The 25,184-nt window shown below is 38.0% G+C and overlaps 1 protein-coding gene across 1 annotated transcript in view; it reads right to left on the bottom strand.

Annotated features, from left to right (window-relative positions):
- Positions 1-25,184, bottom strand: part of si:dkey-215k6.1 (transmembrane protein 132C) — a 254,678-nt gene that overhangs the window by 179,135 nt on the left and 50,359 nt on the right. The window lies entirely within an intron of this gene.

Genomic DNA, 25,184 nt, shown 5'->3' with positions numbered 1-25,184 from the left:
CCTAATATTTTTGTGGAAACTGTGATACTGATGATTTTTTCAGTATTCTTTGATAAATAGATTATTTGAAAAACACATTAGAAATTTTTTTAACAAATGCAAAAAAAAATTTTATACAATTTTTTTTTTTTAATTCTACAAAAATAAATAATAATAGTATATGCCAAGCAGGTTGTGTACTTCCTTGATTGAGAATTGACAATTTGTGCTTTTTTTACAACCTGCTTTTTCGTTAATTAACCTGCAGTGGTGTAAATGTGCGCATGAATCACAAAAAGTCCTAAAAACATACTTTAAAGTAAAGGATCTCAAGTATGAATATAATATTGTGGTGAAAATAATTGTGATATATCTATATAGTGTATGATCACAACACTACTTTTATTCAAAGTGACTTATGTCGAACCTATGGCCTTGGCATTGCTAACACCATTCTCTACCAGTTAAGCAACATAAATCATTTGTAGCCCTCTGGCTCACATTCACAAAACTGTTTCCAGCTCCACTGGACAGGATATGACACTGAAGTGGCTTTGTGACTATGTCTCTTTCCTCTTTCTGTGCTCAGGGACAACTTATTTGAACTCCTCTCAAAACATGACCCAAAAAGTCAACAAGTTATCACTAAAATTTAAACCTCTCATTTAGCGGAAATTTTTATCCAACAAAAAAAAGTTCCCACAGGAGCAATTCAGGGATAAATGCCTTGCTCAAGGGCAGAATGGCACTACAGCGAGACTCTGAACTCCCATCCCAGAACAACCGTAGGATCGAACATCCAAACTGTTTAGCTGCAAGACCACATCTTTACTCCACTACCTCTATGCTATGTTAGCATTCTTGACCAAGGAGCTGCAGTCATAATAGCCAAGCTTTTGAGCTCCAGCATAAAGTCTGAAAGGTCAGAAAGTTTGTACTACTCTAGTACACAATTTATTAGTATCTCAATTCTCAAACACAAAAAAAAATGTGGTATGATTGCACTAAATTGCTCTCACAATATCAAGCTTTCAAACACGATTTTGTTGCTAACTGAAACTTGTGTGCCATAACTCTCTGCCAATCAAATGTAAGACAGTCTGCCAAATGCTTCAATGAATCATACACTAAATTGACTGTATAGTTCTTTCCTGTTATAATTTTAGATCTGTACTGATAGAGCCAGTATGAGGCAAAATGATGCCCTAAGACAAGTGCACACATGCCATGTGCCGCATTTGCAACATAAAGGTAGCTGATGATTAAGTAAATGCAAGACAAAGCACAATTTAACATGCAAAAAATAATACCAATTTCAATGCAAATACTACAATGACATCCATGACAGTTGAAACATTCTTACAATCTGAACCAAAAACAAAAAATAGCCCTGTATTCTAAATGATCTGAACTGAAATAATCACAGACAATTGTGGAGAAAATGAAGAAAATGTCGAAAATTTCAATACAGTGTTAGGTTATGGCTAAATTTTTCCCCACATTTGTTTCTTTGGCTTCATTTAAGTTAAGAAAAACTTGATAGACCAGAGAACAGCTAGGAGAACTAAAAAATTTCACACACATTTTACACAGAAAGAGTTTCGACCTCAGCTCATTATAAGACAATATAAGGTGATGCAATACACAATCTTGGTTTTTCAATCTTTTGTATTTTTGCATTTCTTGTTTGTCTTCTCTTTTCTTTTTTTACAGTGAAACAACAGATTTCATGCTGATTCAGAGAGTGTCATTTGTATGTTTTGAAACAGTTACAGAATGGAGAGCAACAGAAACTCAAGCAGCTGCCTGGAATAGAACCAGAGGTTTATTGTGTTACTTTGTCTCTCTCAATCTCTCTCTCTCCTCAGGTAGCGGAGTGAAGCATAGTAAAGGTGTGAAAATATAATGAAGATTTGGTATGGCGCAGCGTCTCACACCAAGAGTTTAAACACATAATAATACCTTCAGCGATTCATTTCAAATCAACACTGAGACATAACATAAGTGAGGCCTTGTGGACTCAAGTGTCTTGAGGAAGAAGAGAGGCTAGTGTCGAGATAGAGAATGAATGATACAACAAGCAAAGAAAATTTTCTCGTATCAAAAGCTAATAAACAAAATAATTTAACTAAAATAATAAAACTACTTGCAGGCACAGAAAGGTACTTGCAATATTGAGAGCCAGACAGGAATCATTTTTTTTTCAGTGTAATTTAGAATTGAATGAATAAATCCATGTATGTATAAATAAATAAATAAATAAATAAATAAATAAATAATAACTTAATTTTTCTTAAAATAGAAAAAAAATAATTAAAATAGAAAAATGAGGATACTTACTTTACAAACCAGGAAATGTAGAATGAAAGTTGAATAAAATGAATATGTGTACAAATAAAATAATAAAATAAAATAATGCAGAAAAAATTTAATTCTAAATCACAATCAAGTTTGTACAAGAGTAAATCCTTCATTGGAAAATGTATTTATTCTTATGTTATTTATAGATTTCTATGAAAAAATCACATTGGCAGATTCAGTCATCCATCCCTTTAATCATTACTTCAGCTTTTTAGAAGAAGCTGATCAACAAGTCAAAGCTATTTTTTGTGGTTATCAACATTGTCACAAATAAAGCTTAAATTGTATTAAAACCTAACTATTCCTGTAATGCTGTGATAAACTGTATTTAGATTCTCTTATCAGGAAATTATAGATGAATAAAGTCCATTCTGTTGCTTCCGCCTCACCACCAGCAGTCATGATGTAATTGAACGCCTCAGAGGACTGAAAAAAAAAAGTGCAATGTTTTGTGGCAGCCCTGGGGAGCTGCGATACGGAGGTTGCACGCTATAAAGCACATAGCTTCGGCAGATGGAGGCAGCATCGTACTGAAAACAGCATCTCGCTGTGTCACAAGTCCGTTCTTTATGGTGCTCTCAGGGCTACAAAGAGGACCATAATTCTGAGCCCAAACACCTCTGCTCTGATTTGTTTTAGCCACTGGTCCCAAGGCTGACGACACCCCACACATTTCTAACCTTTCACTTTCACTCCCTATTTCTCAGGCCACTTTTCAAATGTCAAACATTTCTCACAAAGCTGAGGATTTCATTGCGGTAGCTCAGACTGCATCACCCAAAACTTCAACTATACAGCGTGAAGAGGATCAAAATCTTTCCCCTGGTTTCTTAGTATTGTATTTCTGTCCATTTAGTCCCACCAATTTAACTTCCCATTAATTTCATTAAATCCAGATAAAGCGAGATCATTAGAGGTTTTAACCCAATCATCACTAACCATAGCAAGTGACATACTGTACTTGACATCGCTTATTCTCGTCTAGCCTGGTGTGATTCACACTGCTGTTTGTTCTGGCCAGGAATAGACTAGTTAGACAGGAAGAGAACCAAACACGTGTTTGTTTTACATGTCCTTTAGGAGTGGGTTCAGCGGAAATAGACCATACCACAATAATATATCACCATAAAAGAAATATATTTCATGAAATGTATCGATAAACAAACTTACATTGTGTGTGCTATGTATATTTATTTAAAAGTTTGGGGTCAAGATTGTATTTTTATTTGAAAGAAATTACTTTATTCAGCAAGGTTGCATTAAACTGTCACAGGACATAGTAAAGACTTTTTAACTTGTTATCTGAATTGTTCAGATTTTTTACATTTTTAAAGTTATTGTACATTAACTTACAGCAGTTACCATGGTTAACCCTGTACACAAAGTGGCACTGTGCACTCTATTTCAGACAGCTGCTTGTAGGGCTGGACGATTATGGCCTAAAAGCAAAACCTCGATTAATTAAACTATTTACCTTGATTACGATTAATGAACGATTCTTATTTTTTTTTTTTTTTTGCCCTCATAGTTCACTGACAAGGTTTGTACTGTAAGCAGGGCCCCGGTACAGGTTGTACCAGTGGGCCCTGTTTGAAAGTGTTTAATATGTATGTTCGTTCTGTTTACTTGTTTGTGCTATTTACACAGTGTTTAAGTTTTTTCAAGTTTGTAAGTGTCCAGGTACAGAACCGAATAATTAAATGTAAAATAGCAATGTAAAAATTAAACATACAGTCAAACCAAAATTTATTCAGACATCTTCAACATATATCACATTATCAGTTTATTTGCTATAGTTTAGAAAATGATAATAAATATGACAAGAACTCAAGAGTTAAACTGTCAGAACAAATTCATCTTGATAATTTCAGATAACTTTGATTGTAATCCATTGCATAACTTTCTATCAAACAAAACTTCATACAACAGTCAATACTTTGTTGGCCAATTACCAAGCAATGATTAATTGTGTTCAGTCTGTGGTGTGGAGAGGTTGCATTAGCAATTCCGCAAACGAGAGCTCAGTTCAGTGTTACCGTCTGTGAGACGCGGCTCTCTCTCTGCATGCGCACCGAGCACAGCGCGAGTAACCAGCTGCTCAGTTCAGCTTTTCCGCGTCTTGTGTTTGAATGCTTTAAAGTTTTTTGAATGGTTAAATTGGCAAGTGGCAAGGCTTAATAACACGTGAAAATTATACGCTTTCGTGAACGTCTTGAACGTCTTTTTAGACTGGCCTCAGCCAGACAGTTGAGATCGACTAGTAAAGATGGGATCTGACATCATAGCTCACTATCAGCTATTATTTTATCTATGTTCGTAACATTTCTTATAGATTATTGCTCTGTGTAAGAGATAAATAAAGATCAGATAAAGATAAATTGCCACAAGTACCAGTACGAGTAATTGCCTGTGTGAATTAGTCATACCGTCTCTATATTATTGTGAGGTTGTGGGTTGTAAATAGCCTTCAAAAGTACAAAAATATGCTATAATAAGTTTTGAGATTCTAAGCTACTTTAGTAATAAATCACAGAACAGCGCTGACAACTAGTTTTTGCGTTCCTCTGTGCGCGCGATCTTCACAGCTGTTTATATGAGTGTTCGTGCCACAATGCAGCTGTGCGAACATGGGAGCTCGAAATACACATCCGACCATCTAATCGCTTGAATGTCCAACTGACAAACTGACAAAGGTTAGTGAAGATGCAAGGCTCACTGCTCGCGCGCCATAACTATGTGTTGAACCGGCGTTCACCTCCGTGTTATGCCACTGACTGGAGAGCGGAGTCATGTGGCTACCATGGGCCCGTATAGGGGGGAAAAGTTAGGACAATTCCAAGGGCCCCTGGCTGACAGGGGGCCCAACAAATAGGTAAAAACTAATTACAAAATTTGTATTATATTATACACTATATAAGCCATCATCATTGAGTATATTTCAAATAATAATAAAATGAATGATGTCTTTGATTTTACTTATTTTGGCAATAAAAGTTAAATATCACCATTGACCAAAAAATAAAATATCCATATTGACCGACCGCCCCCCTGTATCTACATGAAATGGTTTGGTCCTCCCTTAGCGCACTTATCAGTGAGTGACGGTGTTTCCCTGTCAAGGGAACTTCGAACTGCGTCCTCTAGGGGTCGCTTTGGGAAACACCTCGTCGTGACCCGTGTCTGAAGCATACTTTGAAAAACGCCAACCTGTTGGCCGGCGACAGCCTCTGACGTCACTACCGGCGCAACTATAAATACGCGCCTGTAGGACCCGTCAATTATCTTCTTCGTCTTCATTGACTGTTTCGTTTGAAGCGTGCATCTGAGAAACGACCAAAATCATGGCATCCACTAGCAAGGTGTTTAAACAGTGTGTGCATCCATGTCAGCGTTATTTGATACCTGATGACACACACAGTCTTTGTGTCTCTTGTTTGGGCGAAGAGCACGTGCGCGATGTCCCTAAGTGGGCAATCTGCATGCACTGCGAGCGTTTTTCTGTGAAAAAGCTCCGCTCTCGTTTGTCTCTCTTTTCGAGGAAAGAGGGACAGCCATCTGGTTCCCGCGGCTCAGGACCCGCTGTTGCCGAGGCACGGAGGAGAATGAGCTCGTGGGGATCACAGGTGGATCTCGCTGAGGAGTGTGGAGGGGGACTTTTCCTTTCACACTCTTCGGCGGCAGACGAGAGTGAACTTCAGGAGGAAGATGCGTTGTCATTAACCCATTCTGATACTGAAGTTAGTGCTCTGCTGGTTTCTACCCAGAAAGAGCAGGAGAAATCTGAGAGTGGCGGAGAAGCTGAGGCTGAGCCTTCTCAATCCTCCTGCCCTGCGTATGGGGAGCTGTTAGAGGTTATGGATCGTGCCATGGCAAAATTAGACTTGTCATGGAAGCGTGCCAGAAAAGTGACGCCGCGAGGTCGCCTCGATGAGCGTTATTTGTCTGACCATAGCCCTCCAGCCCAGGTGAGCCTTCCATTCTTGCCTGACATACATGCAGAAGTCAAAAAAAAAAGGAATGGTCGTTTTCCTCTCCCATCCATCGGTTTCAGCATACGAGTTATGCTAATAACAAGGGCATGCACGAAAACGGCTATGAGAGGATGCCCCCTTTAGAAGAGACGCTGGCTAGCTATCTCTCTGTGGGGGAAACATCCTCTCTTAAATCTCCCTCTTTGCCATCTAAGCCCCTCCAGGATACACCCCGCCTTAAATGGTAAAGCATACACAGCAGCAGGTCAGGCTGTGGCTTCATTGCACACGATGGCAGTGCTTCAGGCTTACCAGTCTGACCTGCTGAAGGACCTGGATACAGGCGAGGGCCTTTCAGCTGACCAGGTAGCCGAGCTGCGCCGCACCACAGACCTCTCTCTCCGAGCTACCAAGCAGGCCGCCCCCGCCATGGGTAGGTCTATGGCGGCCATGGTGGTAACGGAGAGACATCTGTGGGTGAACCTGGCAGGCCTTCAGCTCTACCCCGGGCCGAGGCCCTACAGGTAAGTTGGGTATGTAGCTTAGGCCTTTGGCCGTAAGGGATAACGTCATGGACAGCCGTCTAACCGTCCCAGGGGCGACTCGCAGTGAAATGGTAGAGTTGGTACTTAGTGTTTGCAATGATTCTGGCCTGCACTCCCCTCAGCATGGCGCCGTGGGTATACTGTTCCCCAAAGCGACCCCTAGAGGACGCAGTTCGGAAAAAAAAAACGAAATAACCGACATGGGAAAATTAAGTCAGTTAGAGGTTCTGAATTTCGGTTTCGATTACTTTTCGATTAATCATCCAGCCCTAGCTGCTTGTCACATAGGTCAATGGCACATTTCTGTACAGAATAAGGTAGAAAATATACTTTATAGTTTCTATTACTGTACTGTAATAAATCTGTCAATTAGCACTGCATCATTCATAAATGAAATTTATTTATTGTGTTTATTTTCTTAAAGTTTCAGTTCATTCTGCTTCATGAACTTTATGACTTTATTCTGTTCTCCTTCTGCCTTTTATTCGGATTAGCTGTAGATGTAACCTGGCGTTTTTGAGCGCAAGATCACTTCTCTTTCAGTGCAAAAATTGCTGTATCTCATTTTCATAAAATAAAATGTAAGAAGTTTCTAACTTTTCCTCTCCATCGGCGAATGATGCTCCTAAAAGAAAACGCGCCCCATGTCTGTTTGCTAAAGCAACAAATGCTACTTTCATGCATCTGATTATCAAATAAACCTCGCGCTCTTATTTTAAGGTTATTGTTAATTGTTAAAACACTTATATCATTCAATGGAACTGTGTGTATTCCTAGACACTTACATTTTTGCTCCGTCCATGCAATAAATACGCAGCCTTCAACTGCTCAGGTTATGTCATCAGCATGACCAAGAGCCACTGAAAAACTACAGAAAAGCAAAACTACTTCACTTTAGCATACTGGCCACAAGTCCTAAGGAGAGATCACACATCAGCTGGGTCAGAGACAAACGGAGCGTGAGCGCAATCCTGTGACAGCCACAGGGAGTAAATACTGGAGTGCATGAAAGAGAGATGCGTGGCATGAACGCTGTTCAAGGTCTCCATTAATTCCTGCTCTTAGTTATTTAATGTGTATATATTTTGAAAGCATTGAATCGCTATAGGAATCACAATTCATTCGATTCTTAGCGTTTAAATCGATTACTGTCCTAAATCAGCGATTCACGATTCAAAATCCATGTTGATCGATGCATTGTATCATCAGGGTTTGTAATTAATGCATTGAGAAAACAAGTGAATCATTACACCTCTACCATTAAAACCTTTGACAAAGTCTTACTGGATCATTCAAATCGGTGTTCGCACTGCCGCTGACACAGAGAGAGCAGTTACCATGTTTGGTTAAGAAACAGTTACATTTATGCATTTAGCAGACGCTTTCATCCAAAGCGACTTGCGGTGCATTCTGGATATACAATTTTTACCAGTATGTGTTTTCCCTGGGAATTGTACCCACAACCTTTTACGCAGCTAACGCAATCCTCTACCACTGGGCCAGAGAAGCAGAAGAAGCATATTCACAAACTGTCTTTTCAACTACATAGTATTATTTCTGTCTTACAGTCAATATTATCTATTATTAATATCTAGTATTTTGGATCAAATAAATGTAGGCTTGGTTAAAAAAGAAAAAAAAATCTTACTGTTCAAAAACTTTTGGACTGGTAGTGTATATATATTTTTTTTTCTAATAATTCATTAAAAATTAATTAAACACTTTTAAATAGACTGCAGCAATAATATTTCGTCACACATTATTTTGTTTAGTTCAAAATTGTGGGAGAATCGAGATCTCTATTTGAGACAAAAAAAAAAATTTATCCAGAATCATGCAGCTCTATCAGTTATAGCCTTTTTCCAGAATTTGCAAGCTATAAACAAAGCCTGTGAGAGATGACATTTGCAAGGCTCTATACTGTCTACTTCTGAATACTCCTAGCCCCTTCATTGGTCCTCTTATTATTTATATGCTGTAGGCTGTAGCAAATGACTCCTAAAAACTAAACACCATTCCAAAGACCCTGGCTGAGGCCAGAGATGGCACATAAACATCAGTAAGCTGTACTCAGGAACCTCAGGGCATCTAAATGAAGAGGCTGAATAACCCAAGTACATGTGTGCTGTTATTATTCGGGCCGTACTGGAATTGACAGATCATATGGTATTTTACACCTGGATAAAAGAATTCTCCTCTGGCATTTGTCCTCTGGCCCCTCATGGTAAGACCAGCTGCTTCGTTCTGCTTCCAAAAACCGTGAACTTGTAGAAAGTGCACACTCACAAACACTCTCAAACTTTCTGACCCTTGCTATCTCACTCACACACAAACACACTCCAAGTCACTCTGACTCTGTATCAAACTCAGCCACACCCACATTCACTCTGACATCACAGAGTAACTCAGGAGAGAGAGAAAAATAATTAATGATTTATAGCGCACTTCAAGACATCATTTGGAATACACTCCTTCAAATACACACACACTAAAATGCACAACCCTGCTGAAAGCTCTTCAGGTTAAAGGGTTACTCCACCCCAAAATGAATTTTTTTTTTGTCATTAATCACTTAACCCCATGTCATTCCGGCAGCCATATCACCCTGGAGCCCAAGACCCGTTTCCCACTGAAGCTAAGCAGGGCTGATCCTGGTCAGTACCTGGATGGGAGACCTCCTGAGAAAAACTAGGTTGCTGCTGGAAGAGGTGCTAGTGAGGCCAGCAGGGGGATGCTCACCCTGTGGTCTGTGTGGGTCCTAGCGCCCCAGTGTAGTGATGGGGACACTATACTGTCAACAAGCACCGTCCTTTGGATGAGACGTTAAACCGAGGTCCTGACTCTCTGTGGTCATTAAAAAATCCCAGGAAGTCTTTCGAAAAGAGTAGAGGTGTGACCTCGGCATCCTGGCTAAATTCGCCCATTGGCCTCGGCTAAATTCGCCCATTGGCCTCTGACCATCATGGCCTCCTAACAATCCCCATATCCGCTGATTGGCTTCATCACTCTGTCTCCTCTCCACCAGTAAGCTGGTGTGTGGTGGGCGTTCTGGTGCACTATGGCTGCCGTCGCATCATCCAGGTGGATGCTGCACACTGGTGGTGGATGAGGAGATACCCCCTGACTATGTATGCGCTTTGAGTGCCTAGAAAAGCGCTATATAAATGTAATGAATTATTATTATTATTATTATTATTCCAAACCCGTCAAAGCTCAGTTCGTCTTCGGAACACAATTTAAGATATTTTGGATGAAAACCTGGAGGCTTGAAACTGTCCCATAGAATGCCAAGTAAGTAGCAGTGTCAAGGTCCATAAAAGATATGAAAAGCCATCGTCAGAATACTCCACCTGCCATCAGATGTGCAATCTGGGTTATATGAAGTGACGGGAACACTTTTTGTAAGCAAAGAAAACAAAAATAATTCCTTTGTCAACAGTCTCCTCTGTGTCACTCCATATCACCGTGCTGCATGTGCCCTGCTGTATCATCCATGCCACTAGGTAAATACACGTAGAAACAACGCATACTTGTGGCGCGGATGACACAGAAGAGCACACACAACACCGTGATATGGAGATGGAGTAATCTTACTACGACTTTTCATACCTTTTAAATAATTTAGTTTAGTTAATAGTTTCAGTAATATAGTTCTATTTATGGCATTATTTTTGATGGCAACCTCTCTTTACAGCATTTTTACACAAGTGCCTAAAACTTTGCACAGTACTGTAGTACTGACTGGTCAGTGTGGCATGAGTGCCATGGCAACAAAATGAGAAACCTGGGAATTTGAACACTATAATCAGACATGACAAAGCCAAACTGCCACACTCCCTTCTAGTGTCCAAACAGACCGCATGTAAAGGACAACAATGAGAACAAAGAACGCAGATCATATTAATGAAAAGGGGGGGAAAGTCAGGAAACAAAAAGGAGAAAAAATATAATTATAGAACTGAATGACATGTTGAATTTTGTGTGTACAGCTAAGAGAGGCAGAGGTGTGTGTGAAGTGTATGCTGACTTTGATCGTCACCACCTTGCGCAAATTGATTTGGCCCTAATTGAACATTTTAAGAATCGATTAAAATGTGCTGTGCAAACACACTTAGAGAGATCCATCAGATTCTGAGCTGGCTCAAGCTGAAATTTACACTCAGTGACTGGAGCTAGAGCCAACACTGGCACGCTGCTGCCATTTGTATTGTTAGGGCTTTTAGAGAAAGAGAGAGTGAGCAAATTTGACTCAGTATCATAAATAAAACAACCTGATGAAGAAATAAATTTATGTAGGCCTCATCCATCATGCAACAGTGCCGGAACTGGAGGGCCTCACTTTTCACCCACTCTTTCCAAAATTAGCAAACTGATATTAAAATATGTACTTCTGTTAGCTTTTATTAAAAGCCATTTCTTCTATGGACATAATTTGTAACAGTTTTACTATGTGATATTTAAAATGACTACCTTTTGGCCCCTAAACTCAAAATGTACACGTGCCTATCTCCACTAATCCAAAAAGTAATATATAATTGTTGACTATAAATTTTGTTATTTCAGAAAAGAGAGACTGCTAAAATTAGTCTCTAATGCAGTCTTTTTTTAATGAATTGGGATAATTGTGTTTACAAATAATGATGATAATAATAATAATTGTAATAATAACAACAGTAGATGTTGGTAATAAAATAATTACCCATTTTTAGAACCAATATATTACTATTAATGTTGTTGTTACTACTACTACTAAATATTCATAATGGTAGTATTTACAGTGTCATGATGTCCCAAAAAGTCTGTTTCTGCCTTTCCATGCATGCCTGTGCCACTGCAATTATGCCAAATACTCTAAACATTAGTGTTTCTGGACAAAAACAGTCTTGTTATCCAGAAAAAAAAAATATTTTAGAGTTTCATATAAATGTACATTCTAAGGCTAACAGTTGAAAATCTAATCTAACTTTCCTAGCTCTCAGGATACAGGAATTGAAAAGGCCTCATACAGTAAAAGAGAGAGAAAGTGTAAGAAAAAGTGTGAACAATTTGCTTGAGGATGTATAACACTGTTCTCTCTTGGGTCTGTCAGACTATGCACATGTAAGTCTGAAACCCCATTCCCACCAAAGGTGTGAAAAAGCAGATTAAAATGGCCACCGCCTACTGATATGGGACAGTAGCACCAGGGTGGCACTTAACCAAAACACACAGCCGGGGGTGATGCAGACGAATGAAATATACCAGACAGCACTGAGCATTACACCACCCGCTGTTTCATGTGCCAATGAAATTCCCTATTTCTACAGAACATTACATTAACATGTGAAAAACCTTTCCTGAACTTCTCTCAAACACACACAATTGCTTCCTCTATCACATTAAACATCAGTATCCCTTTGATAATTGCTCTGTGCCACCAGATTTTACACTGGATAATTATCAGTATTGTATGTGGTGAAAAAGTAAACAGAAAACCAAACATACGCAAAAATTTATTTAAAATTAAAAATCATTATCATTAACATCAAAAGACTTTACTGTAAATTTAAGTATAAATAATATTTCTATTGGGTTTGTTTTCGAGGTTGAGGACATGTCTCAAAACCTTTTCATGTTGTCATCCAATCCTTATGTTCTAGACTCCTTGGTTTTATTCAGCATGTTGATAAGGCTACATATGTACTTGAGTATACTCTTGACCTTATGTCATATGGGTAGGGCTGTCACGATAACAATTTTTGAAGAAATTATCGCGATAAACGATAATATTGTCGTTCTAAGACCAGTTTCAACTAATATAATGATAATGGCATAATAACGCAGGTACACCTTTCCAAAGATCAATAAACTTTTATTTTATGGCAGATTCAGAGCATGAAATACCAACATGTTGACTTTGTGTGGCTTAAAATTAATACATTTTGTATTTTATATTATGTTTATATGCCAGTTAGGGATGCTCATATTGACCGTTTAACCGTTAACCTAAAGTAAACATTTTGACCGATGAAGGGGCCGTCCACATATTGCGTCTTTTTTTGTGCTCACGTTTGTTATTTCAAATAAGATATGCGCTCTCATAATGAAAGAGACGCTGTTCGACGCGCTCGTTTTTTCCAGGCAGCCGCGCCACATCTAGTTAAAAACATCTCAGCTGTTCAGAATGACGAAAGCGCACCAGGTCATGTGAAAAGAACCAACTCAGTCAGCTTCCTTTGGGGTGAAACACTGCATAGTTTTTTACTTTTCTTCGAAAATAAATCTTGTAACAGAGTTACAGCAAGGTTTTTTTCGGTGATGGAAATCCATTGCTGAAATGTCCTTGTTGTAAAGGAGATCGCAGCTGATGGATGTAACGACAGACGCCTCAGGAGCGCAACTGCCCGAGCGCTTTGGAAAGATATGGGTAGGCGCTTGTATGTGCGCGCTTGTGTGTGTGTGTGTGTGTGTGTGTGTGTGTGTGAACTCACTGGGCGCGTTAACACACGCAACCCAACCACATGCCTACAGACATATTTAGCTGAGCAAGCCAAATGAAGCGAGCGAAAAGTAGGCCCATTTTGAGAGAAAGGGCAACGAAGTTACTTGCAAAATATGCTACGCAGTATTAAAATAAAGCAGTAGTGCAAGTACAATGATGTATCACTTCAGTGCTGTATGCTGCATCAAAGCTGGCCACTCTAGCGAGACATTATCTCTTTATTCCCAGGAAATCTGTGCCATTGGAGAGGGTGTTTTCTACCACAGGCTGTCCATAGGCTGTGCTCCAGACTAACCCCACATCGTGACATGTTACATTTCACTTAAATAAAAATTGAATAAAGAAATTATTGCGCCCGAAAAATTATCAAGCTCTTTTTTTTTTTATCGTGCGATTAATTGATTTAACGACTATCGCGACAGGCCTACATATGGGTTCCCATTGATAATATACTGCAGGGGTTGGCAACCTACGGCACGCGTGCCAACAGTGGCACGCAGAGGGATAATCGCTGGCACGCAAGCAATAAGGAAAACTGTATAATGACGTACAGTTTGATGTAATAACTTCTCATAGCCTGTTAGGAGCTACAAATACTATTAAAGTGTGAGAATTAACTTGCATGGATGCACGTGCAAACACTGCACATACTAGGTGCTTCAGATCAAAGCCTCGGTCTAACAGCACTCGTCAATGTCAAAATCACTGAGATGGCCAATCAGATCAAAGTAGGCGGGGTTTACTGTTCACAGAAGCAGAGCGCGAAGCATCAGTTTAACGTTAAAGAGAGTGAGGTAAGATGAAGCTGCAAATCAATTAACATTAGTCAACTTTTAATAATACGTTTTACCATAGAAATGTTAAATGACCTAAAGCTATATCCAGTGATGAAAAATGTTCTGAAATATGGCCATTTTGAGAGAAAGAAAGTGTGGGGGGGGGGGGGTAAATTGTCTCTCTCTGCAGACAATGAAGCGATTTTGCCAATTTGTTGTTGAGAAATATAATGTAGCGATTCAGTATCGATTAATAAAAGTAGCGTGACAACACTCATAGGTTTATGAGCTTCTGAATGCTACTTTTTGCACAGCACGATCTCAGATCTCTGTGTGCGAGTGGTGTGTGTTGTGTGTGTGTGTGTGTCTGTGTGTGCACGTTCATCAATTAAAGCAGTGCATTAACATTGATTAAACGTTAAAAAAAACTTTTTTTTATCGTATAATAAAAAATTGTGTATGTACCGTTTAAATACAGAATTATATCGGGGTGTGGGGGGGGGCTGTGCACACTTGGCACAGTGGTTAACCATAAAAATAAAAAATGGCACGTCATGCCGAAAAGGTTGCTGATCCCTGATATACTGTATAAACATTGAAGATGCATATTTTTTAGATCACAAGACCATTGCATTCAATGTCATACTATCTAGTCCTATGTATACTGCTGAAACTACAGATTTTTATTTTCATTGTATCAGTTCTCTCACTGCAAATCAGTTCTCTGACATGTGTCAAAGAAACAATGTTTCAACCACAATTTTAGGGGAGGCTGAGCATTGTTCATCTTACTGTTTCATTTGAAATCTTTAGAAACTGCCTGGTGAAATTTCAGAAAGCAGCTAAAAATCACTGAAACGGCTTTGTTAAAAGTGATGAATGATTTGTTTCTTGCTGCTAATTCTGTTGTGAATGCAGTTTTGATTTTACTGGATCTGAGTGCCTTTTGACACGGTAGTTCACAATATCCTTTTGTCACACCTTGAACATTGGGTAGGCATTAAAGACAATACAGTACTACTGTGGTTTGAGTCATATCTTATAAATCCAGGACATTCTCAGTGGCTACTGGACAGTTTTTCTCATTATGAAGTGAAGTGACATGTGGCCAAGTATGGTGATCCATACTCTGAATTTGTGCTCTTCATTTAACCCATCCAAGTGAACAAACAAAGTAGTGAACACACACACACACCATGAACACACACCCGGAGCAGTGGGCAGCCATATTGCTGTGCCGCCCGGGGAGCAGTTGGAGGTTCGGTGCCTTGCTCAAGGGTTTCACCTTAGTCGTGGTATTGAGGGTGGAAGAGAACGCTGGTAACCATTAGGCCACGACTGCCCCCTAAATCATCTGTTTCTATCTCCTGCGGGTTACTCAAGGGTACATTTTGGGGCCATTACTCTTAATCTGTACTTGCTTCCACTTAATAATATAATTTGGAAATATAAATTGTATTTTAATTTCTTTACTAATAATTCTCAGCTGTACATTCCATTAAATTCTAGACATTCTATGCAGCCTCTCATGGACTTTTATTGAGGATATTAAATGCTGGATGTCAAATAATTTCGTGAGAAATGACAATGAGAAAACTGATGTGATCATCTTTGGTCCCTCCAAAACCAAAAACTGTATGGACAGTTACTTAAACAATCTAACCCCATATGTTAAGTTACATGCAAAAAAATTTAGGTGTTAGTTTTGACTCTGACCTTTGTCTTGAAAAGCAAATTAGCTCAGTTTTTAAAAACAGCTATTGTCAATTGAGAATCTTTTCAGGACTTAAATCAACACTTTCCTTTAAAGACTTGGAAAAAGTAATTCATGCATTTATCATATCACAGCTGGACTATTGTAATTCTTTATATTTTGTTCTTCCTTGATCTTCACCGGCACGTTTGCAGATGGTTCAGAATGTAGTGGCCAAACTGCTAACTAGTGCAAAAAAACATAAAATTTTAGCATCTCTTCACTGGTTTCCTTTCTTTTTTTAAAATTCAGTTAAAATGTTGTTGATTGTTTTTAAAGCTCTTAATGTTCAAGCCCCATCATACTCTGATCTTATTTTTTTTTTAAATTCAGCTCCTAAGGGTGGAGATCTGCCAATAAAGCTCTTTTATATGTTCCATGGTCACAACTTGAATTTAAAAGTGACATAGCCTTTGCAGTCATTGCTCCATTGTTATGAATTCAGTTGCCACCTGATATTTTTATCTTTGAATGTGCTCTATAAATAAAATGTACTTATTTACCAGAGTTTAGACACTTCCTTTAAACATCAATAGCAATGGGAAAGTGTTTTCCTTAAATGGACAATTAAATACACTACAATTAAATACTTTTTGAAATTCAAAACGCAGTTGAAAGCGAGGTCAGACACTCCAAAGGAATGATTCATCTCAAAGCATCTCAAATTCATGGTTCCTTCACTTTTCTCATATCCAGGGGGGGACAATTGTTCTAAGCCTAGTGTGCTGTCTAGGGAGGCTGTATTTTAAGGCAGTGGTTCCCATAGTGGGGGTTATTATTCAGCAGAAATGCTTTATCGAGTAATAAGTGTTTCTGACACATTGACCGTCAGATTAGCATGAGCGTGTGTGTGTGTGAGCCACTCAGACCTACTCGACTGGTTCCTGATTGCAGAATAATGAATGAGTTCAACCCAAAATAGCTGCACAATTACTTTCCGTGAGAGAACAGGTGGATATCGAGCGGCTCATGCAGAACTGTAACACTGATTTTGCACGTAGAACAATAAAATATAACTTTGTGTGCTTTGAGACTGGGCATAAAATCGATTTGCTGTACATTTCACGTGACGGGAGGGGTTGTTGAGGTGGGGTGGGGGAGGTGTGGGGGGTTGCGGGGCAGGAGCGCATTTATCATGGGGGTCGTGGGCTAAAAATTTGGGAACCCCTGAAATATCACAGCTGTGACTCCAAAAGTAAGCAACTTAACTATGTTGTCTCTCAAGATATTAAAAAATATCTTAGTGTCACCAAAATGTATTATTTTACCCATTGTGTGTGTGTGATGTGCACATGTATAAAGTTATAGGTAAATGAACAAAAACACAGCATAGCTTAAAAAAAAAAACTTTTATATACACTGTTCAAAAAGTCTGGGGTCAGTGGGTTTTTTTAAAAATAAAATAATATGGAATTATGGAAGCCTGTTTCCACTGCGGAATAAAAATAAAACCAGTCATTGTGACTTTTTATCTCAAAATTCTGACTGATTTTTTCCTGCAATTGTGAGTTGACATCTCACATTTCTGACTTTATTTCTCAGAACTGTGAAATTGCAGTTGCATGTTAAAATGCAGTAGGCAGCCGGCATCACACTAAGTTTTGGAACAGAGCTAATATAATCTCAAAAATTTGAAAAATAACATATAGTAAGGTATGCAATAGGGAATTTGTATTGCAGTTTTATCTTTTATTTATAGGAGTTTTACTGTGAATACCTAAAGTAAACAAAAAAAAAAGGATCCTGTAATAAAAATCTTAGAGGAGCTGTAATTCATGAGGGAGAACCTTCCGAGCAGAACCAGAGCTGTCTACAGACCCTTTCTGTCTACTGTCACACCAATGAGGCTGTCATGCCACAGACAAGTAATGGATTTGTGTGTTTGTGCACATACAGTATATCATGTTGAGAGACAGAAAGAGAAAAGTTGGCAGCTGTTTAACTGTTGTGAGAGCTGTCTAGCAACTCGCTTATTTAGTTTTCCTCCTATAAGGAGGACAGCAGACATTATCCATCACCACAGATTTTAGTTAGAATAACCAATGACCAACGAATTGTCCAATGAATTTTTTGAACAATGAATTTCAGAGCACTTTTCCAGTTATTACTAGACAATTATTAATTTTAGTGATTGTTTCATTTTTCCATTGATGTGTCTGGTACCAATCCTTAGAAGTATTACATTTAATCTTTTCAGAGTACAAAAATAATTATGTATCCAATAGGTAAAAAGTAAAAAAAAAAAAAAAGATTTAATTGCAACTGATAATCTAATAAAATCTTGTTTATTATTTAAAAAAAAAGGTTTTTAAACTATAAACAAATTTGTTCTGTTTTCTGTGGCTTTTATTTTATTCATTTTAATGACTTGAAAATCTTGAAATAATAATTTTTTGGTTTTTAATTCTTTCATATTTGCAGGTTTAGCTCTCACTAAATCTCAGCTAAATCTCTCATTAAACAAGACAGGAAATGAGGAGGAGAATGCTTCCTGCCTCGTTAGTAATGAGAGAGTTATTCTGTCATTAACATTAACCCTGTACAACAACTACCACTTGCCTATGCATCTAGCCTGTATATTTACATACAAAACAATCTTTAACTGATCAGCCATACTATACTATACAGAACAATAAGCTGACAATAAAGGTACTATGTTCCATGATAATTAAAAATACTTTTAACTATAGAATTTTAACTATTTGGTCGCTCTTTGTCTGACAGAATGGCATAAATTCGCAAATTTCTGTGTCTAGATTGAATCACACAACCAAGGCATGATCAGGTCATGATAAATGGTCCAATTCAGTGCAGTTCACCTAAAAATGAAAATGTACTCTCCCACATGGAATCCAAATGTGTATGACTTTTTCTTATGCAGAACACAAAAGATATTTTTCGAAAAGTATTTCTTTTCAAAAATCTTTGGTTACCAACATTCTTCAAAATGTTTCCTTTTGTGTTCCACAGAACAAACTGAGTCATACGTGATGAGAGAATTTTATTTTCTTTTTTTTCCGGTGAACTAACCCTATCTATAAATGTATCATTTTGTTAAAAATACCTTCAAGGTAGCCTGAGGTTCAGGTTGTACTCCAGCAGTGGTTTACACAAATGGAAAACAATTAAAACAAAAGTAGGTTTGCTGGTTTTACCCGGTTTAAACTGGTCTCCCAGCCTGGTCAACTTCTTGTTCATCTGCTCTACCTGGTCTCCCAGGTTGGCAAAGCTAGTGTTTAGCTGTTTTAGCTGGATGGCTAGCTGGTCCCCCAGTCTAACCAGATAATAAAATAAAATAAAATGTACATAAACTAAAATGTCAGAAGCCCAGTCCCGTAATGAAAAACATATTATGTTTAAATATGTGTGTCCTGTTTCAGGTATGTCCTGATGGTAAATTTAGTCAACTAAATAATTTTGATAAATTAATATCAACCGCACAAACCAAAAAGGATGGTTAAAAATTCAGAAATTTTTTTGAGGTAATGATAGGATATATTGCCTATTAAAATTTTTTTATGTATTAGTTCAGAAAGCAAGAACAGTGTACCTGAGTGCTCGATATTACAGGGCGGAGCTAATCATAAGGTTTAATTAAATTACTCCAACTTGTTGTCATGGGCAACCACAACCAACCAGAACTCACTCAGCTTGTTTCTGTACCTGTTATTCTCTCCATTTCTGCCACAAATAAGCACAGACACACACATAAACTCATAGAGTCACTGAATCACTCCTGACTCCTGTCACCTTGCTGGTGTTGTCACCTGCTGTGGCCCATGCTGTCACTTCCAGTTTGTCTGTTTGGGACAGCCCTAAGAGAAACACACAAACACATACCCCTTGCAACTTTGGGAGACAGACTTAATCTTCCACTGACAGAAACTGAAGTGATGCCCATTGATGAGGTTTAACCAGACATACTCACATGAACAGCATGTTTTATATGGTTTTGGGTTTACGCTTGGAATCTACAGGCATATAATTAGAGCTTTCTGAAGAATTCTATCCAAACATCCATCATTCACAATGTTTTACATATTCTTTGACTTCTGCACATTTGTTTATCATGTTAAGGCTGGTTCACACGGCAGGATAATTAGGCCGGCTTTAGCCCCGATTGACACCTTCCGACATCTTAAGGATGCTCCGATTATCGTAAAATAATCTGATCAGATATTCCTGCCGTGTGTGGTGTGTTAAGACTGCTCTCCTCTGCTCGGAAGGACGTTGGGACCGCTCCGATCTCAAATCGGGGATATCCAACATGTTGGATTTATTTGGCCCGATTTCTTCTCGTGTGTGGTGTCCCCCGAGGACAAACGATCACGCAGCCGGTGGACTGTGGCGTTTAGCCAATCAGAAAGCGAGGTGACGAGGCGGCGAGGAAGTACCGGGAAACAAAATCAAAACAGCCGGCGGCATGGCGCACCAGAAAGTCCGGTGGACGTAGGAGATGGAGGACTTTGTCTCCGCTTCTTTGACAATCGCCTTTTCTTTTTTTTCTTATGTTTTTTTTCGGTTACAAACAAAGCACAAACTATGGCCACTGCATCCTCTTCGTCCGCCATGATTGTTTACTCTGAAGTCACGTTAGATCTCGAGGGATTTCGCGAGATTTCCCGTCTGACCTGGGAATGCTCGGGAGTCAAATCGGTTCGTGTGTGATGTGTTGATTTTGCCGTGTGGCTGCACACCACACACTGTATGACCAACACTGTTAGACACGTGATTTTTTATCGCCGTGTGTGGGGTCTCTCAGGTTTGGAAAATCGGCCGACAATTTTAAAATCGTCCCGTGTGAACCAGGCATTAGCTAGTTGATAACACTTTCATCTACCAGTTAAACTGTGCAGTAACAAATCACACTACAACATAAACCCGCAGATGTTCCCTCACAATCACCTCAGAAAAAGTGCAGATTCTGTTGTTAAATTAACATTATTCATATATTATTAATATATTTATTAATATTATACATGTAATATTAAATATATTACAAAAATATATATTTCTTAAAAATAATATACATTTACATTAAATATATGCATAATAAATGCATATTTAACATAACTATATTTAAAATTAGTGGCTGGCCAATTTGAGATTTGTAGCCAATTTAAAGCCGATATATTAAGGTGACAAAAGAGAGGTATGGAATTTTGATTTACTTTGCTCGAAAATTTATCTTGAGCAGGTGGATTAACGAGGATCCCCACACTTTAAATCAATGGCTGCATTTCAAATTTGAGTATTATTCCACTTGAGGATTTTTCAGCGACCTTGTAGGACAAACCTTTTCTATTTTATAGGATCTGGAATCCTTTTTTTCTATTATTTGGGAACATCCAAATTGATTGGAGGCAGGCTTGTTGGACTTGGCTTGGATAAAAGAAGTGTAGTGCAACACTCTGTACTTTATGTATATGTTATTGTATGCTCTTTTAATTATTTATTACAATGTACTTGTGATTGCCTCTGTATTTTATTTTTATTTTATTTATTTATTTTATATTTAAGGGGTTATTTATTTTGAGGGAAGATGATGGACAATTTGTTGGTATTTATTGTGAATGTTTCTTTTATGTTTTGCACTACAAAAATTAAAAAAAAAAAAATGAGAGAGAGGAATGGAACATTATACTGTTTTTTTTATACCACATATATACTCAAACTTCACAAAAAAATTACAACAAAAAAAAGCTTATATATCCATTGACAAAATTTTGACTAAGATGAAAAACCCTGAGGACATGTTTACCGGCCGATCATTTTAAAATGCCAAATATATTGGTCTACCACTATTTAATATGCATGGAGTTTCTTTGGATCTGTTTGTTGAGCGGCTGGAGGGTATTTTAAGGTCACTTGTCTCGTCATGTAAGCTTGTCTCTGGGCTGAGCTACAGATGGGAGGAGACCAGAAATGGAGAGAAGAAGAGATGCGACTGGGGAATAAATGACACAACTCTAGCTCAGTTCAGCATCTGTGCCCTAGCACCATCTGACAGACATCTGGCATGTGTGCGAGTTAGAGTGTGTGTATTGATTTAATGTCTGTCTCGCTCTCTCTGATAGAAGACATTGGATGCGATTAATGTCCATTCTTCAACACTGTGAAATATGAAATATAAAAACTGAACACATTTTCTGCCTCTTTCTCCTCCTTCTGTCTTTTAACTCTAGAAATATACAAATCACAGGTACATGTCTGTCGAACATCCACAACCACTTTGTTTCTCAGTCTCTCTCTCTCAAAGCGAATGCAATCTATGTGTATTTTGCCATCTTATAGGTCAGTTCTGAGTGCTACAGGTTTTGATGAATGTAGGTGAATACCATGTTCTAGCATACTTGAATTGAAGTTGATTCCTCTTTCACATCTCCTTGCGTTTGAGATACATACAGTACACATAAAATTATGTCAAAAAACCCTTCTCTGCATTCTCATTCTCTGTGCTTTAAATATTTTTTCTCGCTTTTCTGAAAAATCACCCGATCCGTGACACAAAAACCACAATGTGATCCGTAGAATTACTAATATCTTTTTTTTTTTATTATACTAATTGGTTATTTATAACCAATACAAAATTACAATAATTGGTCCGTGGTGTAAAAAACGTTGGAGACGTTGGAGAATGAATGGGTGCGATAAGAATGAGAGTTCAAACAGCTTATTAAAAATATCAGAAAAATCCACACAATCCACACGACTCCAGTTCATCAACCAGAGGAAAAAGCTGGATTTCTGTAATAAATAAAACCAATTTTTTTTTTTTTTTTTTTTTTTTATACATACAACTTGTTAAGCAAGATGTTCATTGATAAACTGGAATCGTGTGGTTTACTTGCAGATTTTTCTGATATTTTTACTACAGAGGATTCAAAATCGAAATTTTTCCAAATCTATTCCAGTGAAGAAGCAAACTAATCTACATCTTCGATGGCTTTAGGATTAATAAATTGTCAGTAAATTACATTTTTGGGAGAACCGAGTCCTTTAATAAACTACTGCTGTTACGACCAATCGAAAATGTACACAAGCATCTCTTGTCAATAACACTCTGTCTACCACCTGCTTTCTTTGGACACAGCACAATTTAATGCACATGGTAAACAGAGTTTTGTTTACTAGCACAATCGAGAATAATTTACTGAATTGTGGGTGGTTAGAGAATAAGAGGTTTAGTAAGTCACACAACTATTACTAAATCCACCTCACAGTGTGGCAGCAGTGGTAAAACGAAATCATACATTGTTAAGTGTTCAAGCTTACATACAGAAAAGCCTCGCCCACGTAATGATATGTTTTCCCATAATAATTGTATGTCCCTCAAAATGTCAGTGGAAAACGGGGTCAAAGTTGACATTATCTGAACTTAAGTGTCACAATGCAACACTTAACACTTAACCTTAACCATGCAACACTATAGCATGACATCACTCCCCAGAGTTCAGTGTACTGGAGACTGTTGACATAAATTATGGTGCAGCATCAATGCACATGCTCTTGAGTTGTAGTGACCTCTGAAAGATGCAGGTTCAACTCCCTTTACCCTCTTGTCTAATAAAAGGCAAAAAGCAAAATAATATTAAGACTTACGCCCTTTGTTTGGCTTAGATTCAGTTTTTCCATCATTCTGATAAATGTGAGAGCACAAAAATTGTTTGGAGATATTTTACATCACATTTTTATTAGGCTTAAAATAGAATGCCAACTTTAAATTCCCTAAAAACTCATTTAATACATTGCTTTTCACATTGTAGGTATGGGCATGTTTAATGAATCTTTTAATGGGCCTTTTCTGAATGTGAATTTCCAGACTTTCGCCGGCCAAACTTCCATGATGAAATTCCTCAGAGCTTTACAGTCACTGACCCTTTTAAGGGGACTGGCTGGATCCTCAGACTCTTCAGACCACTGATATGCTCTCTAATGAGTGTTAAATATAACCCAGAGAGTATGAGAGCAAAGCAGATGAAGAAGAAAAGTGAGAACGTGGGAGCAAGTGAGAGCTAGCGAATCTCACAGTTTTTCTGACAGAAATGGACACTTGAAAAGACTATGAAGACTGTCAATTATATCAGTTAGAAAGGCAATTAATATCAAAAAAAGAAAAAAAAAACTCAAATGCTTTGCATTAATATGTACACACTTCACATACACAGACGTTTCTGAAGATTTTCTACTGTCACCCACCTGAAATGCTCGAAAACAAGGATATGCTGAATACTGAATGCATTTATCTAGTTATGCATGGAAATGCAAAAAAAATCTTAAAATATACAAAAAAGCTGAAGCAGTTGTGCTTTGTTCTTTTCTTTTTTCCTCTCATTATGGAAAGTTACATGGCACACATTATGAATTGTGACATTTTGTGTATCATCACCTAGGCAGTAAAAAACCATTTAATCTTTAAATTAAAAGATAAAAATGTAATATTAATATATTGCTGTATGACAAAAAGCAAACTACTGGATAGCAAAAATTTATATAATACTATTATAGTATATAGTTACTAATTTTATAACTGTTAATTAAAGCACAAGCAGTGCACTCAGTCCTTCTCATTTTCTCTGGATCTAGAAACCAAAATTAACTGGCAAAATTAACTTAATTCAAACCACAACAAATTATTTTAGCTGAAAAGAGTTAAAATAATTTAAAGGTTTTCCACAGTTTAATTAAGTTCACTGTTTTTTTTTTTTTTTTGATTCCAAAGACATATAACACCATCCAATCAGCCGCTCAGCTCCAGCTATCTACAAACTCTCGGCTGGTTAATTAACACCGTCGGTGACCAGCTACTGTTTCATCAGACAGGATTCACAGCAGTTTAAATGCAGTGAATCACACAGATTCTGGGATCATGTGTAGATTTCAAGACTATGATAACTGCAGCCAATGCTGAATGGCTTTTCAAAAGTGACAGGCTCCACAAAAGAAAGGACAGAAACAGAAGAGGACAGGAAGGATTCATGCCAAAGCTGCAGCTAAGCACAGCAAGCCAGATCAGGTCATGGTGAGACGTGCAAATTCAGTTCAGACAGAGTGCATCTTATCTTTGTTGGCTAAAAAAATTGGAGCTGATCTCATCTACTTTTGCTAATCTAGCTGGTTTATCTTCACAGGTAGAAAAAAATCTTCATCAGAACAAGAAGAGGGCTTGCACTCCATATACCTACACACACATCCCAGAATGCTTCAGGCAGTGTAAGAGCACAGACAGTTAAATTAGAGAGAAAGAGTACATCAAAGCCTGGCAAAATTTGCATACTTTGGTCCACCCCCTTTCACATCCTAATACCAAACCATACA

Source organism: Carassius carassius, chromosome 4, assembly GCF_963082965.1.
Source record: "Carassius carassius chromosome 4, fCarCar2.1, whole genome shotgun sequence".
Taxonomy (NCBI): domain Eukaryota; kingdom Metazoa; phylum Chordata; class Actinopteri; order Cypriniformes; family Cyprinidae; genus Carassius; species Carassius carassius.
This window is presented reverse-complemented; position numbering and strand designations above follow the sequence as displayed.